The sequence below is a fragment of the Anser cygnoides genome, chromosome 1, assembly GCF_040182565.1.
Source record: "Anser cygnoides isolate HZ-2024a breed goose chromosome 1, Taihu_goose_T2T_genome, whole genome shotgun sequence".
Classification (NCBI taxonomy): Eukaryota; Metazoa; Chordata; class Aves; order Anseriformes; family Anatidae; genus Anser; species Anser cygnoides.
Genome location: NC_089873.1, coordinates 163,475,386 through 163,493,429, shown reverse-complemented (window position 1 = coordinate 163,493,429; position 18,044 = coordinate 163,475,386).

Sequence of the window (18,044 nt, the reverse complement as noted above, 5' to 3'; positions counted from 1 at the left end):
ACACCTAGAGCACATTGTCCAGTATCATATCCAAACAGATTTTGAAGGTCTCCAAGAAAGGAGATGCAACAGCCTCCCTGGGCAACCTATTCCAATACATCATCATCCGTACAGAAAATAAGTGTTTCCTGAAGTTTAAAGGGAACATCCTGTGTTCTGGTTTGCGCCCATTGCCTTTTGTCCTGGCATTGGGCACCAGAGACAAGAGCATGGCTCCATCCTTTCTGTACCTTCCTTCCAGGTATTTATAGACACTGATAAGATCCTCCCTGAGCATCCTCTTCTCCAGGCGGAACTATCCCAGCTCTCTCAGCCTCATAAGAGATGTGATCCATTCCCTCGATCATCTTGGTGGCTCTCCCTTGGACTCTCTCCAGTATGTCCATGTCTCTCTAGTATTGACTAGTGCAGAACTAGAGGTGGTACTCCGTCTATAACTCATGTACGAAGCACAATTACTCATTTAAATCATAGAATCATAGAATGGTTTGGGTTGGAAGGGACCTTGAAGGTAATTTAACTCCACCCCTACCTTCTCCGTCGTGGGCAGGGACACAACCCTCTAGACCAACTTTCTCAAAGCCCCACCCAACCTGGCCTTGAACACTTCCAGGGATGGGACACCCACAGCTTCTCTAGGCAACCTGTTCCAGTGCCTCATCACCGTCACAGTAAATAATTTCTTCCTTATGTCTAATCTAAATCTACCTTCTTTAAGTTTAAAGAAACTACTCCTTTTCCTATCACTACACTTGCTGACTAAGAGTCCCTCCTCAGCTTTCCTGTAGGTCCCCTTTACGTACTAGAAGTCCACTATAAAGTCTCCCTGGAGCCTTCTCTTCTCCATGCTGAAAACCCCTATCTCAGCCTGTCTTCACAGGAGAGATACTCCAGCACTTTTATCATCTTTGTGTCCCTCCTTTGGACTTGTTCTAATAGGTCCATGTCCTTGTGATGGGGGGCCCCAGATCTGAAAACAGTACTCCAGGTGGGGTATTATGAGAGCAGAGCAGAGGGAGAGAATCACCTCCCTTGACCCTTTTTCTTTTGATGCAGCCTGGGATACGGTTGGCTTTCTGGGCTGCAAGCACACATTACTGGCTCATGGCAAGCTTCTTGTCAACAAATACCCCCAGGTCCTTCTCTTCTCCTCAGGGCTGCTTCTAATCCATTCTTCTCTCAGTCTGTTTGTAATTGGGATTACCCCAGCCCAGACGCAGGACATTGCACTTGGCCATGTTGAACTTCATGAGATTTGCACAGGCCCACCTCTCAAGCCTGTCTAGGTCCCTCTGGATGGCAACCCTTCCCTCCAGCATGTCAACCACACCACACAGTTGGTGTCATTGGTAAACTGGATGAGGGTGCACTCAATCCCACCGTCCATGTCACCTTGTTGAACCTCAAAAAACAAACAAACAAACAAACAAACAAACACACAAAGAACAGAAGGAACAAGGAGCATGTCTCTTGACCTGTTGGAGATACTTTGCCTGATGCAGCCAAGAATACCATTAACCTTGTTAGTGGAATCATGTACTAATGTCTGAGGTTGTCCCTCCCAAGGTGCACGATCTGCACTTCTTGTTGAACTTCATGACATTCTTGTCAGCCTATTTTTTCAGCCTGTCAAGGTCCCTCTGGATGGAAGAACAGCCTTTTGGTGAACTCATCCATAATTTCATGTCATCTACAAATTTACTGAGGCTGCACTCTATCATATGATCCAAATCATTAATGAAGATATTAAACAGAACTGGACTCAGTATTGAACCACTGACCCCTACTATCTGGGCCTGGATGTTCAGCCAGTTTTCCATCTCCCTCACTCTCTGCTCATCCAGTCCATACTTCAACAGCTTCTGTATGAGGATCTTATGGGGAATGATATGAAAGGTCTTAGTGAAGTCCAGGAGGACAATATCCACCTCATCCATCAGGATGGTGATTTCATTATGGAAGCTTATCAGGTTAGTCAGGCATGACTTCCCCTTGGTGAATCCATGCTGACTACTCCTGATGATTTTCTTCACATTCATGTGCCTACAAGTGGTTTGCAGTGTTAGCTGTTCCATCACCTTCACAGGGACTGAGGTGATGCTGACCAGCCTGTAGTTCCCTGGGTCCTCCCTCCTGCCCCTCTTGGAGATAGGAGTGATATTTGCTTTCTTCTTATCTTCAGACATTTCTCCCTGTTGCCACAAACAAGCAAGATTATAGAGACTGGCCTCACAATCACACTTGCCAGCTCCCTCAGTACTTATTGCTCCACTCAGCACTATATTATATAGTATTTCTGAATTCTCTTGACTAAGGTTTGGAAACCTAGAATTTATGCAGGATGATGAGGATGGCTGCAAAGCACAGCAGTATGCTAGGCCACTAGGCTGTAGGAAATATTATCATTATGCATTTAACCGGACTTCCAGTTTCTCCTTCTTAGAGAACAACTGGGAACTGCCTCTAGGATTATTGACTTCAGTCCTCCTAGTTCCTTCTTGGTCTTTAATTCCTTCCTCACATGTTTAGCTGATAACATTTTAATGGTTTCTTTCCTTTCTGGACACTTCTGTATGGTTCTTTTTGTGTTTATCTTAGTTACTGGTATTCCTTTTGCAGTAGACCATCATTTTATTCAGAAGAGGGTGTTTGATCTAAACAAAAGGCTTAGGGCAAAAAGGAAGTGCAGATAGGTATATGCATGTAAATCATCAACTCTAATGTATTCAGAATCACTGGAAAGATGACTGCACTTTGTTAGGAAGTTCATATTCCTTGGCATGCTCTTCTATACCATTTGCCGTCTTAGCAGTGTCTTGGCACAGAGCCTTTTGCATTATCTGCTTATGCTGCAGGATCTTTTTACACGGAAGAGTGGTTTGACTTCCTTAGTATTCATCAGATATGATAAGTTATGAACAACACTGAATAAAAAAGAAAAGCAAATATATTTGAAATATTAATTAAATAGAGATGTCCTCATGACATTAAAAACAAATAAATAAAATAAAAGGAAAAGAAAAAGTAAAAGAGAAAAAAAAAAGTCAACCATAACCAAAATTGTTCTAGAGGTTATCATCATCCTGAATCCATTCAGACTGCAAAATTCCAAGGTATGTATTTTATTTTGCTACAAAGCCTACACTGACATGACTGGCACATTAAACTGTCACTTCACCTTTGGACCAAAGCAACTGCTTTTGAATTGACTACAGATTGTTCATCCCCTTGAAGCTCCAGCAGCTGCAGGACAGAATCTAGCAAGTTTGCCAGGCTCTAAACTTCCCATCAATGCACATCTGGTTTGGCTGGTAAAATAAACTGTTGATTGCTCTATATTTGAAGTACTTGGCTTGAAGTACCTTCCCAGACTTTAGAAATCAGTCTGCCCAAAACACTAGGAAAATGATCTCAGCTACAGCCTTTTCCCTTAGCAATATGCTTCCCTCTCAGCCATATGTTTCTAACTTCTCCTTGTCATCTTAAAAATCACTGCCACACTGCCTGATACTGATTTTCCTCCCTTCTGGTTTTGAAGTCAACTCTATCACTCATCTCAGTTCTTCATTCAGAAGAGTAATTCAAATTGTTTTGTAGATAACTTTTTGCACTCTCTTATTAGAATTTAATGATAATGTTCTCCACCACTCATCTTCACTGAGAACTTTTCTTTTAACAGACATCTCCACTTGGGGAAAAAAAAAAAAAGCAAAAAAAAAAAAAAAGTTTGAAAGCACAATTTCAGTTTCCTGAGATAGTTCAAATATCTTCTCTACTCTCCCTCAACTCCAGTACCCGATCTTCTATAGGACAGACAATTGGGAACTAAGATTAGTAAGAACTTCCCAGCCCTAGCAGACTTGCATCTTCTTCATGCCCATATAGGAAAAAGCAAAAACTATCTGTATACACTATTACTTATCCTGTGAATCTCCTTAATGGTTTTGCACAGAAGGAGCTACTGAAGATGAAGGACCACAAAAAATATATATATTTAATATTTTTCTTATATATTTTAATATATATACTTTTTCATAATAAAAGTTAAAGGAACAATAGAATCAAAAGATTCATTTTTTAATTAAACGTTTTAGATGAGTTCAAATGGAACTAACTGTTCATAGATAATGAAGTCTTTACTAATTGCACAACTCAAGAAGACATGAACAGGAAACTGTAACAGAAGCTATAATTTTAACTTACAATACATTGTAGCAGCCTTGAGAATACTCTGATCCAGAAGTAAATGTAAAGTATCTTACCTTTCAAACAAACAAACAAACAAAAAAAGATAGAGCTTAACAGAGTATCTATTATGACTCTTTCATTTTAGCAAAAGATTATGTAGATGGTCTTTGTGGGGGAAAGGTTGATGTAGGCTATGTTACAGTCTATCTTGCTTCACCATGAGAAAACAGAATGGAAAACTGTTTAGGAGTCTGTTTGTTTAGGAGTCTGGAGGACAGAAGGGCTTCTGGATGTGCAAATCATCCAAAGAATACCAGACGGCAAAAGAAAATGGAAGAAAACCAAATATATGTGTATATATATATATATAACCAGCTACTGAAAATTAATAAAACTATTTAAAGTTTATAGTGCTAAGATGGTAAAATATTATTGTGACAACAAAGACATAGAAGACTCTAAGATTATAGTTCTTGAATGGAAGGATCCAATTACTAAAAGCTAACATGGGAAACATATACCACCTAATGATTTAGAAGAAGAGGTAATGCAGCTACACATATGCCCAAGCATAAAAATAAGGAAAGAACCTGTGAACCTGAGCATTTGAACCTGGGGATGAAGAAGAACCTGTCTTGGCCAAAATCAGTATCACATCATGTAACTGCCATCACAACTGAACACTAAAGGAAGCAGTTGTAGACAGGAATACTGCACATAAAACGCAAGGTCATATCTGTCCCTAATGTACTGCAAACATCACAATGTTATTTAAATAAAAATACACTTATCATCCCCTAGATTTCAGTCACTGAGACTTCAGTGACAGTAGGAGGTTATCCTCTGAGGGTAAGCATCTGATTTATGCTATTCTGCTCTTTAGTTCCATCTGGAAAAGATTCAAAGTTAATGATGGCTTTACATTATATCTAAAAGTTAATATACAAACCTTTCAGGTTTTGGAGTTTAGCTGTCATTTTATCATTTCAGCATATCATTACATAAAGCAGATTGAGTTTGTAACACCCTGAAAGGCTGAAATTTTACCTCTGTCTGAAATTCTTTTAGATAATATATACTTTCTGCAGCTGCTAACACTTGAAAAAATGTTTTTACTTCTTCCTCTTTTTTCTCCTGCTTTTAATAACAAGCTAGAAACAGACCAATTTATATACAATACATAACCCAGAACACATTGTGACTACCAATGTGTTTTTTTTCCTAAGAATATATTTTTCTACCCTGAATGGAACATAAAAAGTACAATTTATTCATCAGGAGAATTTCTTACAAATTGAGATTGGCTGTTTAAGAAGCCTTAAAAGGACCAGAACATGTTTTCTCCTAAAAATAAAATAAAATAAAGACACCCTTCCTGCCTGTCTTCATGATGACTTTTATTATGAAATGCTCTATCACTAAGCATTCAATAGTGAGGAAAAGAAAATCTGTTGACCTTGGCATTATTATTTTGAAATTTTTAGACTATGGTCATGAGAAAAACAAACAAACAAAAAAACAAAAAACAACTATTATGTTACCTATCTTCTACGTAGTGTAGGCTAATGAATTTAAGAATATTAGTCTTACCTATAATAAATTGAACTATCCATTCTTGTATATATGTGTGGATTCAACGGACATGTTTATCTTGTCTGTAAATTTAACAACTTTATCACTGAAATATATATCATCCAGTGCTAAGTATCACTGTCAAGAAGGAGAGCTGTTTTGCTGTTTTTGTGGTTATTTACTGGTAGTTACATACAGCTCTAAATATAGTTTTTCAGAAGCAGATCCTGTATCTACAAAAAGTGTTTTTCAAATGATTGCATTACTTTAACATATTTTGGCAAATTAATACCTGGTATATTAGTTATACATACTTAAAACTCAATGACAGAGGAGTAAATATCAATTCTCTGAAAGTTATGATGAAATGTAACAGTAGCTTCCAAGATATTATTTAAGCTGAACAAAAGCCTTTTAATAGTTTATATAAATGATTTGTGTATTTGTGAAAGACAATTAAAAACAGTTTTTTCAGCTTTATGTTCTTGTGCTTTAATTATAGAGATAAATCTTAGAATAAGTATTTTTTTCCTAAAACAAACAAACAAACAAAAGTTTTGATTGACAGAAGGTTTTTCTAATGGAATTTTAGAGACAGCAAAGATTAAATAGGTGTTGAGGTGTTTCAGTTTTCTCTCATTTGCTCAGAAATATTAGGAATCAAATTTCTGTAGGAGTGCTCATTTAAGCATGGAATGGAATGTAGCAGAACATTGGCACAAAGAGCAAATTATATTTGGAGCATTTGGGAAAGAAAAAGGTAATGGTTCTGTTTTAAAATACTATTAAAAGAGAATATTGTGAAAATGGTTCTGCAGAGGGAGATGTTTTAATTGCTATGGATACTTTTATTGTTGCTACTGTTGTTTTCAGAATTTTGCTTTTTGGGAAATTTCAAAAAATGGTCTTTTTTGTATGCCATTTTTTTTTTTAATCATATGCAGGAAAGGAATAGCACAAGAAAATGTAGAATTGCTTACAGATCAGAAATGTGGTCCTTATTCAACTTTCTTATATACTATGTACTTAAACACCCTTTGGAAAAAAAAAAAAATCTTTTATGGAACAATATGTTAATTTCTTAAAACTTTTATCCTGCCAAGTGTTTCAGAACAGTCTGTGACAAACTGAATCATAGCATCATAGAATAAATTGGATTGGAAGGAGCTCCTGGAGGTCATCTGCTCTAACGTTATGCTCCAGTCAAGCTAACTCTGAAGTTAGATCATGTTGTTCAGAGTCTTATGCAGGTGAGTTTTGAGCATCTCCAAGGTGGCAATTCCACAGCCTTCCTGGGCAACTTTTCCCAGAACTTTCACCATACCTTTAAATGAGATATGATAGTGATATTTAGAACAGGGACTTGTTACGATCCTACTTGCTCAAAAGTACCGTTAAGTATTCTATTCCTAACTTCCTATCCTCCTAATAACTTGTTTTGCTACCTCAAATTATTTGTCTTTAAATTTTATAACATTCATAATATACCCTCATATTACATGCCTCTTCTAAATCACACTGCCACCCCGAAAGCCTCTGTGACCCTAAATCCGTTTTTCTTTAAGCACTTTCAGAGCTCTTTACATTCAAAAATCTCTTTCCATAAATCTTTTATGTAACTATTTCATATTTTTTTTCAATGTTTCTTTTTGTCATTCCCTTTTTGAAGCATTAGCAGCTGTGGCACAATTAATAATGATGAGACCATTGTTCATTGTACTGAACACAACCACTTCATACATTCATATGTCAAAGGTGATCTACCATATTTCTTTAGTATAGCCTCTTCATTTAACACATATAAAAATAATGAGTTCTCAAGGGCAGGATGAAGTGTATATACAAACAAAAGTATTATCTTTGGACCCCTGTAAATAAGAAAATATAGTAATTATTCTCTTTTATGCTTCCATTTCTGATTGGAAGTAACACAAAACAGGAATAAATAAATAAATAAATAAATAAACAAAGCTATTTACCTCACCAGGTGCTTGAAACTCAGGTTGGGAGTAGAGCTGTAAAGAAGGAAATTATGGAGTGCTTTTTAAGGTCTTTAGTAGTAACTGCAGATAACCATTCCTGCAGGAATGCAGCTGGATATGAACAATTAGATTGGAATATTAGAATAACTTAATTTTGATTTGATGACTTAACTGGAAAATTATTAGCATTGAAAATAATTCTTTTTTTTTCTTTTTTTTTTTTTTTTCCAAATCTTTCTTTTCAAAATGAAAACCCAGACTCCATTTTTCTGATGTGAAACATTCACCTTCACAAAAAAATAGAACTATAAATATAGAAGACTCTTAAAGTGATGTTAATGAATAAAATACGTAAGATAACATAGGAGATTTTGGGGGTCTCCTTAAATCAAAACATCCAACAGTTGGTTCTTGTTTTCTTCTTATCAGGATATTTGGGGGAACTAAATATATTTAAGTCCTCTAGAATGAAGATGCATGCTCAACAATTAGCCAGCATAAGAAAGATGCATAAATAACATTCCCCTACTTTTTTTTTCTTTCCTCTGAATAGTGAATGTTTTTACATCTACTGATTTCAGTGATATGGCTAATTTCATATTATAATGGAAAAGAAAGCAATGGCTTGTTGTCTTCTTGTTGTTTTCCTGTCTCTGAGTGAAGTATTTGAATATGTCACTGGAGAAGAAAAAGAGCAGCTTTCTGCCTTATTTTGTTAAATCCTTGACAATCCTCCCCATTCTACATCACCTCATACAAGTGTTTAGCTCTTCTCTTGACTTAGAAATCAACATGTATGCTTGGAGTAAACACTCCCACATATGAATTCATTAAATTCTTTTTAAGACACTATATATAACATCTTGATGCACTATGTAAGTACGAAAATAGAGAAAAGAAGGACTGGAAACATTTTTAATGTGTCCTTCTAAGACTGTAATTCTTACAATAGGTTTTTCTATCAGTCTGACTTTTGTCTACCCACTATTCACAATATAATATTGTATTTCATATACGTTATGGCAAGCCATAGACTAGTATTTTCCTGAGAAAGCAGATATTTAATATTTTCCATTTCATGTAGAAGAATTCTGTCAGAAGTGATGCTACTTGCAAAACAAAATATGAATATAAATTACATTGCACCGTATACAAAATTTTTGGTGAGTCAAATACAAAACCTCAAGTTTTGCAAGCACTTTTTCTTATTAAATTGAATGGGTTTCTACTGAAATGTGATGTATTGCCTGACCTATTAATGATGATATAAAACCACTGCCATAGGTCATTTTAAAGTACGTGCAAAGTACTTTCCATGCATGTCTTTGGAACATGCATGTCCCAAAACATTATGGAGTTTAAATGACCTGTAAAAGGAAAAAAATATACATATATATGTTTGCAAGACAATGGAAAATGTATTTATTTGCATGAAATCCATTTCCAAATTCTAAGGTTATATTAAATAATTGTGATTTTTTTTAATAACAAGTTGTTTTTTGTTTTTTGTTTTTTGTTTTCAGTTATAAAGTTGCTTACTAGTTTATTTGGTGTGAAAGAAAGAATTTTGGTATTCCTAAAATTATGTGCCCAATGTTGTTATTAATTAGTAAGACTGAAGGAATAAATCCATAAAATGAATCTATGCTTCTAAAGACATAGAGAAACAATGATTAAAACGTCTGAAAATTAAAAGTCATTTACAGGGCCTAAACTGAAAGCATTTTAATTTTTTTTTAAATATTCAGAAACTCCCTATTATCTACTTCTGGAGAAGATCTTTTAAGACATCTCAAGCAAATATTTAAAGAATTACTGAGTAAAAAAAAAAAAAAAAAGCTAGAATTTCTCCATGCCTTTGTGAGAAATGTCACCTAAACTGTGAAGTATAATGATATTTTAGCTTAATGTATCTTAATATTTTCAAATAAAGCAAGACTTTATTTTTTCTTTCTTCTGAAAAAGACATTTAAATTAAAAAAAAAAAAAAACAATGCACATGTTTCACAGGGAATTTATGCAAAATAAATTTGCTTTATAATTAACTTCTTTTTTTTCTGTGAAGATATTATAGTAGTACTATATGATATAGTAGTTACTATACCAGATTTCCTGATCTAAACAAAGTTCTCTTCTTCAGCCCAAAACTTCTCTCCCTCCTACGCAGCTGAATGATGCAGAATTGTCACTTACAGCATTGGAAAAGATAACTTCAAGCAGAATATTGGGTAATTTGTTGATTCTGGCTTCTACATTCTTCTTGTAGCTGCTATGGTTTAAAGTTTTAGATTTTTGCTTGAGCTCAGTTTCAGATTAATATTTACTTGCTTGAGAATTAAAGAGAGAGAGAGAGAGGGAAAGGGAAAGGGAAACAGGGAAACAAGCTGCTGGTATTTAAGGAATTCAGGTAGGTATTGTTTCACATTAGTAGAGTAAATTTAGTGAAGCCTTAGGCAACAGTATCAGTTCTGTATCACCTGAACCTGATATGTGGTGGTGATTGAGCAATGGTGAATGTGGGGGTCCTGGGTGGTGCTGATGGGGAAGAGGGGACAGTTTGACCAGAGACAGTGCCAGATCAGATCCTGTTTGGATAACAGAAGACATCCTGCCTGGGGAGATAACAGAAGCCATCCTGTCCTGCAACAAAGAACTGCCTATCTGTAGGAACATAATGCATATGTGTTGAGAACTGATTGGACAATAACAGATAAAAAAAAAAAAAAAAAAAAAAAAAAGATTGCACATGTATCATGAAAAGTTTTGAGCAGGGTCCCTCCTTGGAGGCACACAGCTCAAGGTGATATATGGGTACCATTAAATTCCTGTTGCTTTAATTAGAAGTTGACTCTCTGAGTAAATCCCGGATGCCTGGGGAGACCCATTCTGCTAGGGTAAACAGAAGTATCCCTTAACAAAAGGAAGGGAGGGATGGAGGAAAAGAAAGTTTATCAATGACATCTACTTGCAGGGGTTAATATACTGGGAAAAGTATAAAAAACAGCAAGACAGTTTCAAGAAATAGTCACAAAGTCACAAAGGAAAACAGTTTTTCAATATGTAGTATAAAATATTAAATAGGAAACTTTAATTACACGTAAGTGAGACAAAACAGAAATTAATAAAAGATGACAACATCTTTATGGCTATCAGACTAGTAAATAATTTATGGATGGTCTATAGCATTATTTGAGAAGCAAACGCCTAAGTTTTCAAAAACGTTCAGCGTTTTCCTGGTTTCAGCTGCAATGGAGTTCATTTTCTTCATAGTATCTGATATGGTACTAGGTCTTGTACTTAAGAAGAAAATAAAGTTGAAAACACTCTAATGTTTTAGTTGTTGCTGAGCAGTGCTTATACTAAGTCAAGGAATTTTTGCTTCTCATGTTATCCTGCTGGCAAGAAGGTTGGGGGTGCACAAGAATCTGTGAGAGGACACAGCCAGGACAGCTGACCCAAACTGTCCAAAGAAGTATTTCTTTTGATCTCATGCTCATCAATAAAAGTGGGGGGATTTGGCCTGGGGACCATTGCAAGGGGACTGTCTGGGCATCAGTCAGATGGCGATGAGCAATTACATTGTGAATCACTTCGCTTCTCTTCTCTTCTCTTCTCTTCTCTTCTCTTCTCTTCTCTTCTCTTCTCTTCTCTTCTCTTCTCTTCTCTTCTCTTCTCTTCTCTTCTCTTCTCTTCTCTTCTCTTCTCTTCTCTTCTCTTCTCTTCTCTTCTCTTCTCTTCTCTTCTCTTTCTCTTCTCTTCTCTTCTCTTCTCTTCTCTTCTCTTCTCTTCTCTTCTCTTCTCTTCTCTTCTCCACTGTCTTTATCTGAACTCATGAGTTCTCACATTTTTACCCTTTTAATTCTCTTCCCCATCCCACTCAGGGGGGCGGGAGTACACAAACAGCTTTGTGGTGCTTAGCTTCCTGCTGGGTTAAACCACAAGTGTTGACCCTAATCTTCTTCAGTTAGGTTCAAATAACTATTCATCATCATTAGAGGTAGAAAATAATTAAATCAGGTTGAGTGTTTTAGGAAAGATTGATCTGTCAACACTCCTGCTCCTGTGAAGGAAGTATTCCTGTTAGGAGGCTCCTGTGAAGTATTGAGCTGGTTTCTGATTCAGGTATTGTTATAGCATACTATGAAAATGAACTTGAAATTTGTAACCCTAATCTCCAAGATTTATTAGTATCTTTTTGTCAGTTGATTTTTCTTTAAATCAAACATAATAAGATGTCTATGATTACAGTCTGTCTTTATACTGTAACATCATGGGACTTGAATAATGACAATCCTGCCCTGCCATTTTGCATTTTTACCAGTTAAGAAATCTAACACATTAAATATGATATATTGTACCAGAATTTTTCCAATATGTCTCTGTGGTTTCTCTGCTGTTTACAGTGTTTTACATGGTCTGGATGGTGTGACCTTGATACATTTAACATATGACAGCAAGCTACAGGCAGGCAGGCAGGTGAGAGGTAAACCAAGGAGCTGTAGAATATGTAAACAGGCCCTAGACTCATAGGACATCCTTCTCACTTATTGACTACTGTTACAAAATAGATGTGATATTACAACAAACAAAAAGTTTTATTTATCAAGACTTTTAGTGTGGGATCATTTTACATAAATTTTGATATAAGCAGTATAAATGTCTATAATTACCCCAGCTGCAGTTTATTCTCTAGAGAAACACATTTATACAGTATGACTCCTGACTTGATTTAGATTGCTAGAGTAGAATGAGTTAATTTTTTTCCTCTTATGTTTCTTACACTCTATAAAATAATGTCATAAATATCAGTTCATATGTAGGCTGTGTAGTAAATATCTAAAGATAGTTCAAATTAATAACACTGTTAGTTACAAGTTTAAGCAATGAAAATTATATGTGAAGCAAATCCAAAGAATGCTTGAACATAAAATTTGGCTCCCAGATATTGCTGATTTTTCTGTTTCCAGATTAAAGGCTCCAAATCTAAGACTGGCAATATAACTCAGTGAAGCTATGCAAATCATTTTACTTTTTTCCATGGGTTGTATTGACAGTCTTAGAGCTGGAAACTAGCGGTTCAGAGCAACTTCTCATTTTCCTCTGAATGTTCCTTATCTGCCTCTATGCCCAACTTTTAGAAAGAAGAAGAAAAAAATAAATGACTTCTGTTTGGTGCCAATCTTGAATATTTAAAGAGTTTGCTCCCCTCATCATCTCATACAGGTAAATATTTCTGCTGGCAAGCATGAGAGGTTTTCCTCAGCTACCTGTATTGTCAGCACAGAAGGTACGGAAGGTATCTACATTGAAAAACTCCATTACTTTTTTTTTTTTTTTTTCTGCAATATTTTTCCCTTTATTCTTGGTTACTCATCCAGCTAACTACCCCTGTGTAATCAGGATTCTGTTTACATGCTATTAAAAGGCCCCATGGGACTAAACAAAGTTTATACTGTTACTTGAAAATATATAGAATTTATAACCTGTATGATAATTTGGCACTACAAACAAATGCTTCTTCAATAGCAAAAGGAAAGTCTATGTTCCTACTTACCCTATGACATTCACGTCATAGTCCTTATGTACTCATCAAATAACAGTAGATTATGGCAACTTTGCATATGAAACCTTGTCCAATGAATCCCACCTCATCTACAGAAAAAGGATCCCATATTATTCTAGATATCCATGGGACTGTTCTGTAAAACATAATCCTTTTAATAATAACCATACCTGTGAGAATTCCACTGTCCTTATACCCTTGTACCACAGTGAATTGTATGAGAGATTCACATAATACTTGATGTGAGTTTCAGCACTGGTGTAGTAATGAAGAGACACATAAAATGCAAAGCATAAGCATTTGAATCTTGAGTAATTATAAAACTCAGGAAAAAATAAAAATAAAAATATTAGTTCGTAGATCTTGGGTAACTACAACTGTGCAGTGGAACGGGTTGCCCAGGCTGCCCACAAAGGTCATAGAGTCTCCAAGTCTCCATACTTGGACGTATTCAACAGATGCTATGATCCATGCATTTGGCTGTAGGTGGTTCTGCTAGAGCAGGAGGGTTCAACCAGATGACATCCAGAGGTACCTTCTAACTTCAACCAGTCTCTGATTATATTTTTATGTTGTTCTTGGCCTGTGTGAGAAAAAAAAAAAAAAGAAAAAAAAAAGATACAACTCTTGTAACAGTCACTGACTATTGATTTGTAGACAACTTTCTCACTAGGCATGGGTCATAGAAAATATGACGGTGTGCAGGGTGAAAAATGGTAGCTGAAGAAAGAAAGAACTATCTGCAACTAAATACTGAGATGGGAAGAACCCAAACATAGAAAGCAATTGTTTCTCATTGCATCCATTTATTTTCTTTGTCATAGCTATAGGCTTTTCATGGAGTTTTTAATGATTATGTTCCAAAGACTCATTGCTGAAAGCTGATGAATAGCTATAATATAATCCAAAGGCCCAAATAACTAATCAGAACATAGCTTTGAAGTGTCAGTCATGTTCTAAAGTGGATTACTGTAGCACAATTATGATTCATTAATTTTGAATTTAAAAACGTGTATGTGAATAGTTTTATAGGGTTTGTGCATGCTTCCTTCTGCTGTGGAAGATAGGACCATTTAAAAGGATAAGACAAAAGTTTAAAATTGAATTTCTCCTCTATTTTGAATAAATCTTTTTGTTAATTATTCTTTTGTCCTTTTTGGTACAATCCTCTCATGCTTTGAAATTTTATATGATCTTCTATGTTCAATGAGTGATAAGAAAACTCAGCAGTTCACAATGTGTCCTACACATTGCATAACTGAGTTCTTTTTCACTTTGTCAGGATTCTGGCTTATTTCTTCCTTTCCATCTGTGAACCTTGATGTCCTCCTGAAGATCGGATTAGTTTGGGATAAATTACTACTTTTTCTAATTTAGTTGAATTTGTGATTTAAATATATATAGACAGAGAAGTGAGCAGGAGCAGTACATATATATATATATATATATATGAGTTTAATATCTAAAAAATAAAAATAAAAATCCATACAGTCTTCCAGAAACACTAACTTCATTCTTTACTAGGAAGACATAATTTGGTGGCATAATTTCCCCTCCTTTTGTCCATTCCTGTTGCCCTCCAAAATGCTGATCTGTCTTTATAGTACTTTGTCCTCTTAAAAATTAAAAACAAAAAGGCCTTTTCTTCTGTTGATGTGAATACAGTTCATCAGCAGCTAGTTTGAACTAACATAGATCCTCTACAATACCTCAGAAAAACAGCTGTCTCTAAGGCTAGCATTCTCCCACTGAGTAGAAGACAGTATAATCAAAAGCTGAAAACTTGTCTTGTCAGAAGAGAAAAAGCAAAACAACAGAATGAGGGCATGGAAGATTTTCCTGATGTAATCATCATGTAAATATATTTTCAATGTTTTTATTTCCATGTCTGTTTCTTCTACAATTGTTTTTAGACATGCGTTTGGAGGTTATGAAGACAGGCTTTTTCTTTTCTTTTAGTTTTATCTTTAGTCTGGTTTGACTTACACATGACTTCCAACTAATTCTTTATCCAGGATAAGCACAGTGTCACAAACTGGGGCTCTGGGGAAATTAGGAGGAGTCCTAGCTCTCCAGCATACCCTTAACTGTATCCAAAATGTTACTGAGTGGCTTGCTGTTTGAGTTGAACAGGGGTCTGAGATGCAGAACTGTTTACCTTAGACCACGTGGTGTCATTGAAGGCTTTCTGTCATTCCACATGAAACCTAGGGGTAACAGATGATGAAAAACCCCAAATATATTCTCCTTTGCACAGTTTATATGTTGATTTAGGCCTCTTTTGCTCACTGACCCATTCATTATTCCCTTAATAGCCATTTCAGAACACAAATTCAGAGAGAGACAATACAATTTAAAGTCTGAAGAAATAATTAAAAGCTGTCTGGAGTTGACTTAATAATAGACCCCCCCCAAAAAAGATAGTATGAATGCTCTGTAAGAAAGACATGCCTGTATTCTTAATGACAGAGGCTGGTGTATGGAGAACATCTTTAAAAACAGAAAGAGTAAAATGTTGACATTCTGTTCTAAGATTAGAAAATAACAGAAAGCAATGTGATATTATTTATACAATATAATATTAGTTCCCTAGGAAATTCCTAACGTAGATTGCTTTGCATCCATCTACTTCTATATCTCTCACTCTTTCCTTTCAGTACTAAGGAAAAATGACCATTTTCATGAATCTAATGCAAAGGTAAAACTAGCAATTCACTTTAAATTAAAAATATGGTAAAATATTCTCAAGCAGTTGATGTAGGCTATAGTTATGGTTTTTTTCAGGACTTCTGTGGATAAACTCCAGGTTTTTATATCTCACACACAGAGATTCAGTTGAAATGGATTGTCCAGATAAAACATATGTGTCCTAGTAACTCAGCTGCAGCTAACCCACAAATGCTCTGACAATTTTTTTTCTTATTTTGTGCTATAAGATTTTTTTTTTTTCCAAATAAGTAGCATTTGAGCTAGATACTCTGATACAAATATTTGGCATTAGATATTGTCTTAGATTTAGGAATCTGAATTATTTTACAATATAAGAAAATGTCATTGACTTTTTCTCCTTCCTGGTAAAATGGCATATCTTAATACAAGGAGGTTTATTTTTATTTATTTATTTATTTTCCTGGTAAGCTAAAACTGAGTATGGTCTTTATTTGTGACTTTCAGTAAATAATTTGCCAATCTAGTCAGTTTTGTATAAGAAAGAAAATATAGATTCAATTTACATGATAATATTAATCTTAGAGAGATCTTTTGATGATTATCCAACATGTTTAAAGGAAAATAAGTTCATTTGCACACTAATGGTATTGAAAAAAAAAAAAAGTGAGTGTGGGAGAAAACAATAAACCAAATTCTCAGCAGTAACGTGTACAAATTTTTCTTTTGAAATTGTATGAAATTGATAAATACATGAATATTTAAACACAAGAGAAGGAAAACTGGGTCATCAATAATCCAAGGGTTAATAGCCTTGCATACTGTGAAACGACAGAACTAAATACTCATTTGCTGAATAAGTATGAGATTAAATCACAGCAAAGGAGAACTTGAATGTAAGCTACCTGTCATTTTAAATAAAGAGTACAATAAAGTATTCTTAATAGAAGAAACAAATAGCCTTATCATATCCTGCCACACAAAGCAGTAACTTTTGTCATAAGCAGTAATATGTTTGAATTTAAATATATGAATATGAATCTATGCAGTTGGAAGAATAGGGTAACAAGACAGTTATGAGAGTAATGACGCTGGTGTGTGAGATCATATTGTATTCAACATCAGCCATGTGTTAGAAACATCCTGTTGGCTGATCAATGATGCGAACAGGTTTTAAAGTAAAATAATACTGCCTTGGAAACCAAACAATATAAATAAAATTGCAAAAAGAAGCTATCCTGGTTCCAGTTAGGACAGAGTTAATTTTTCCTCCTAGTAGCTGGTAGGGTGCTATGTTTTGGATTAGGATGAGAAGAGCGCTGATAACATGCTGATGTTTTAATTGTTGCAGAGCAGTGTTTACACCAGGCCAAGGACTTTTCGTCTTCTCGCTCTGTCCTGCCAGCGAGCAGGCTGGGGGTGCAGCAGGAGCTGGGAGGGGACAGACCCAGGACAGCTGACCCAAACTGGCCAAAGGGGTATTCCATACCATCTGATGTCATGCTAAACAATATATAGGGGTGGCTGGCCGGGGTGGGGGGGCCGGCTGCTCGGGGATAGGCTGGGCATCGGTCAGCGGGTGGTGAGCAATTGCATTGTGCATCACTTGTTTTCTTACACATTATTATGATTAATACTATTATCATTATCACTATTATTATTATTATTGTTATTATTATATTCCTGTCTTAATAAAGTGTCTTTATCTCAACTCACCAGCTTCACTTTCCCGTTTCTCTCCCCCATCCCAGAGAGGGAGGGGGGAGGGTGAGCGAACGGCTGTGTGGTGTTTAGCTGCCAGCCGGGTTAAACCACAACAGAAGCCAAAAATTCTTTACCAAAGCAGAATCCTTCAGAGTTTGTTGCCTGAACAATACTTAAGCAACCCTTTTAATTTGAAATACTTGTTGTGTGATAAAAAGCACCCCAAAGAACATGAATATTGACTTCAAAACACGTTCTTAATGCTATACGATTAGAAATGAAGCAGGTTAAGGATAACAAGCTAGTTCATTTAACTCTTGCCATGGTGGCCTGGATATATGGCCTATTTTCTGTTGGCCTTGACTCAT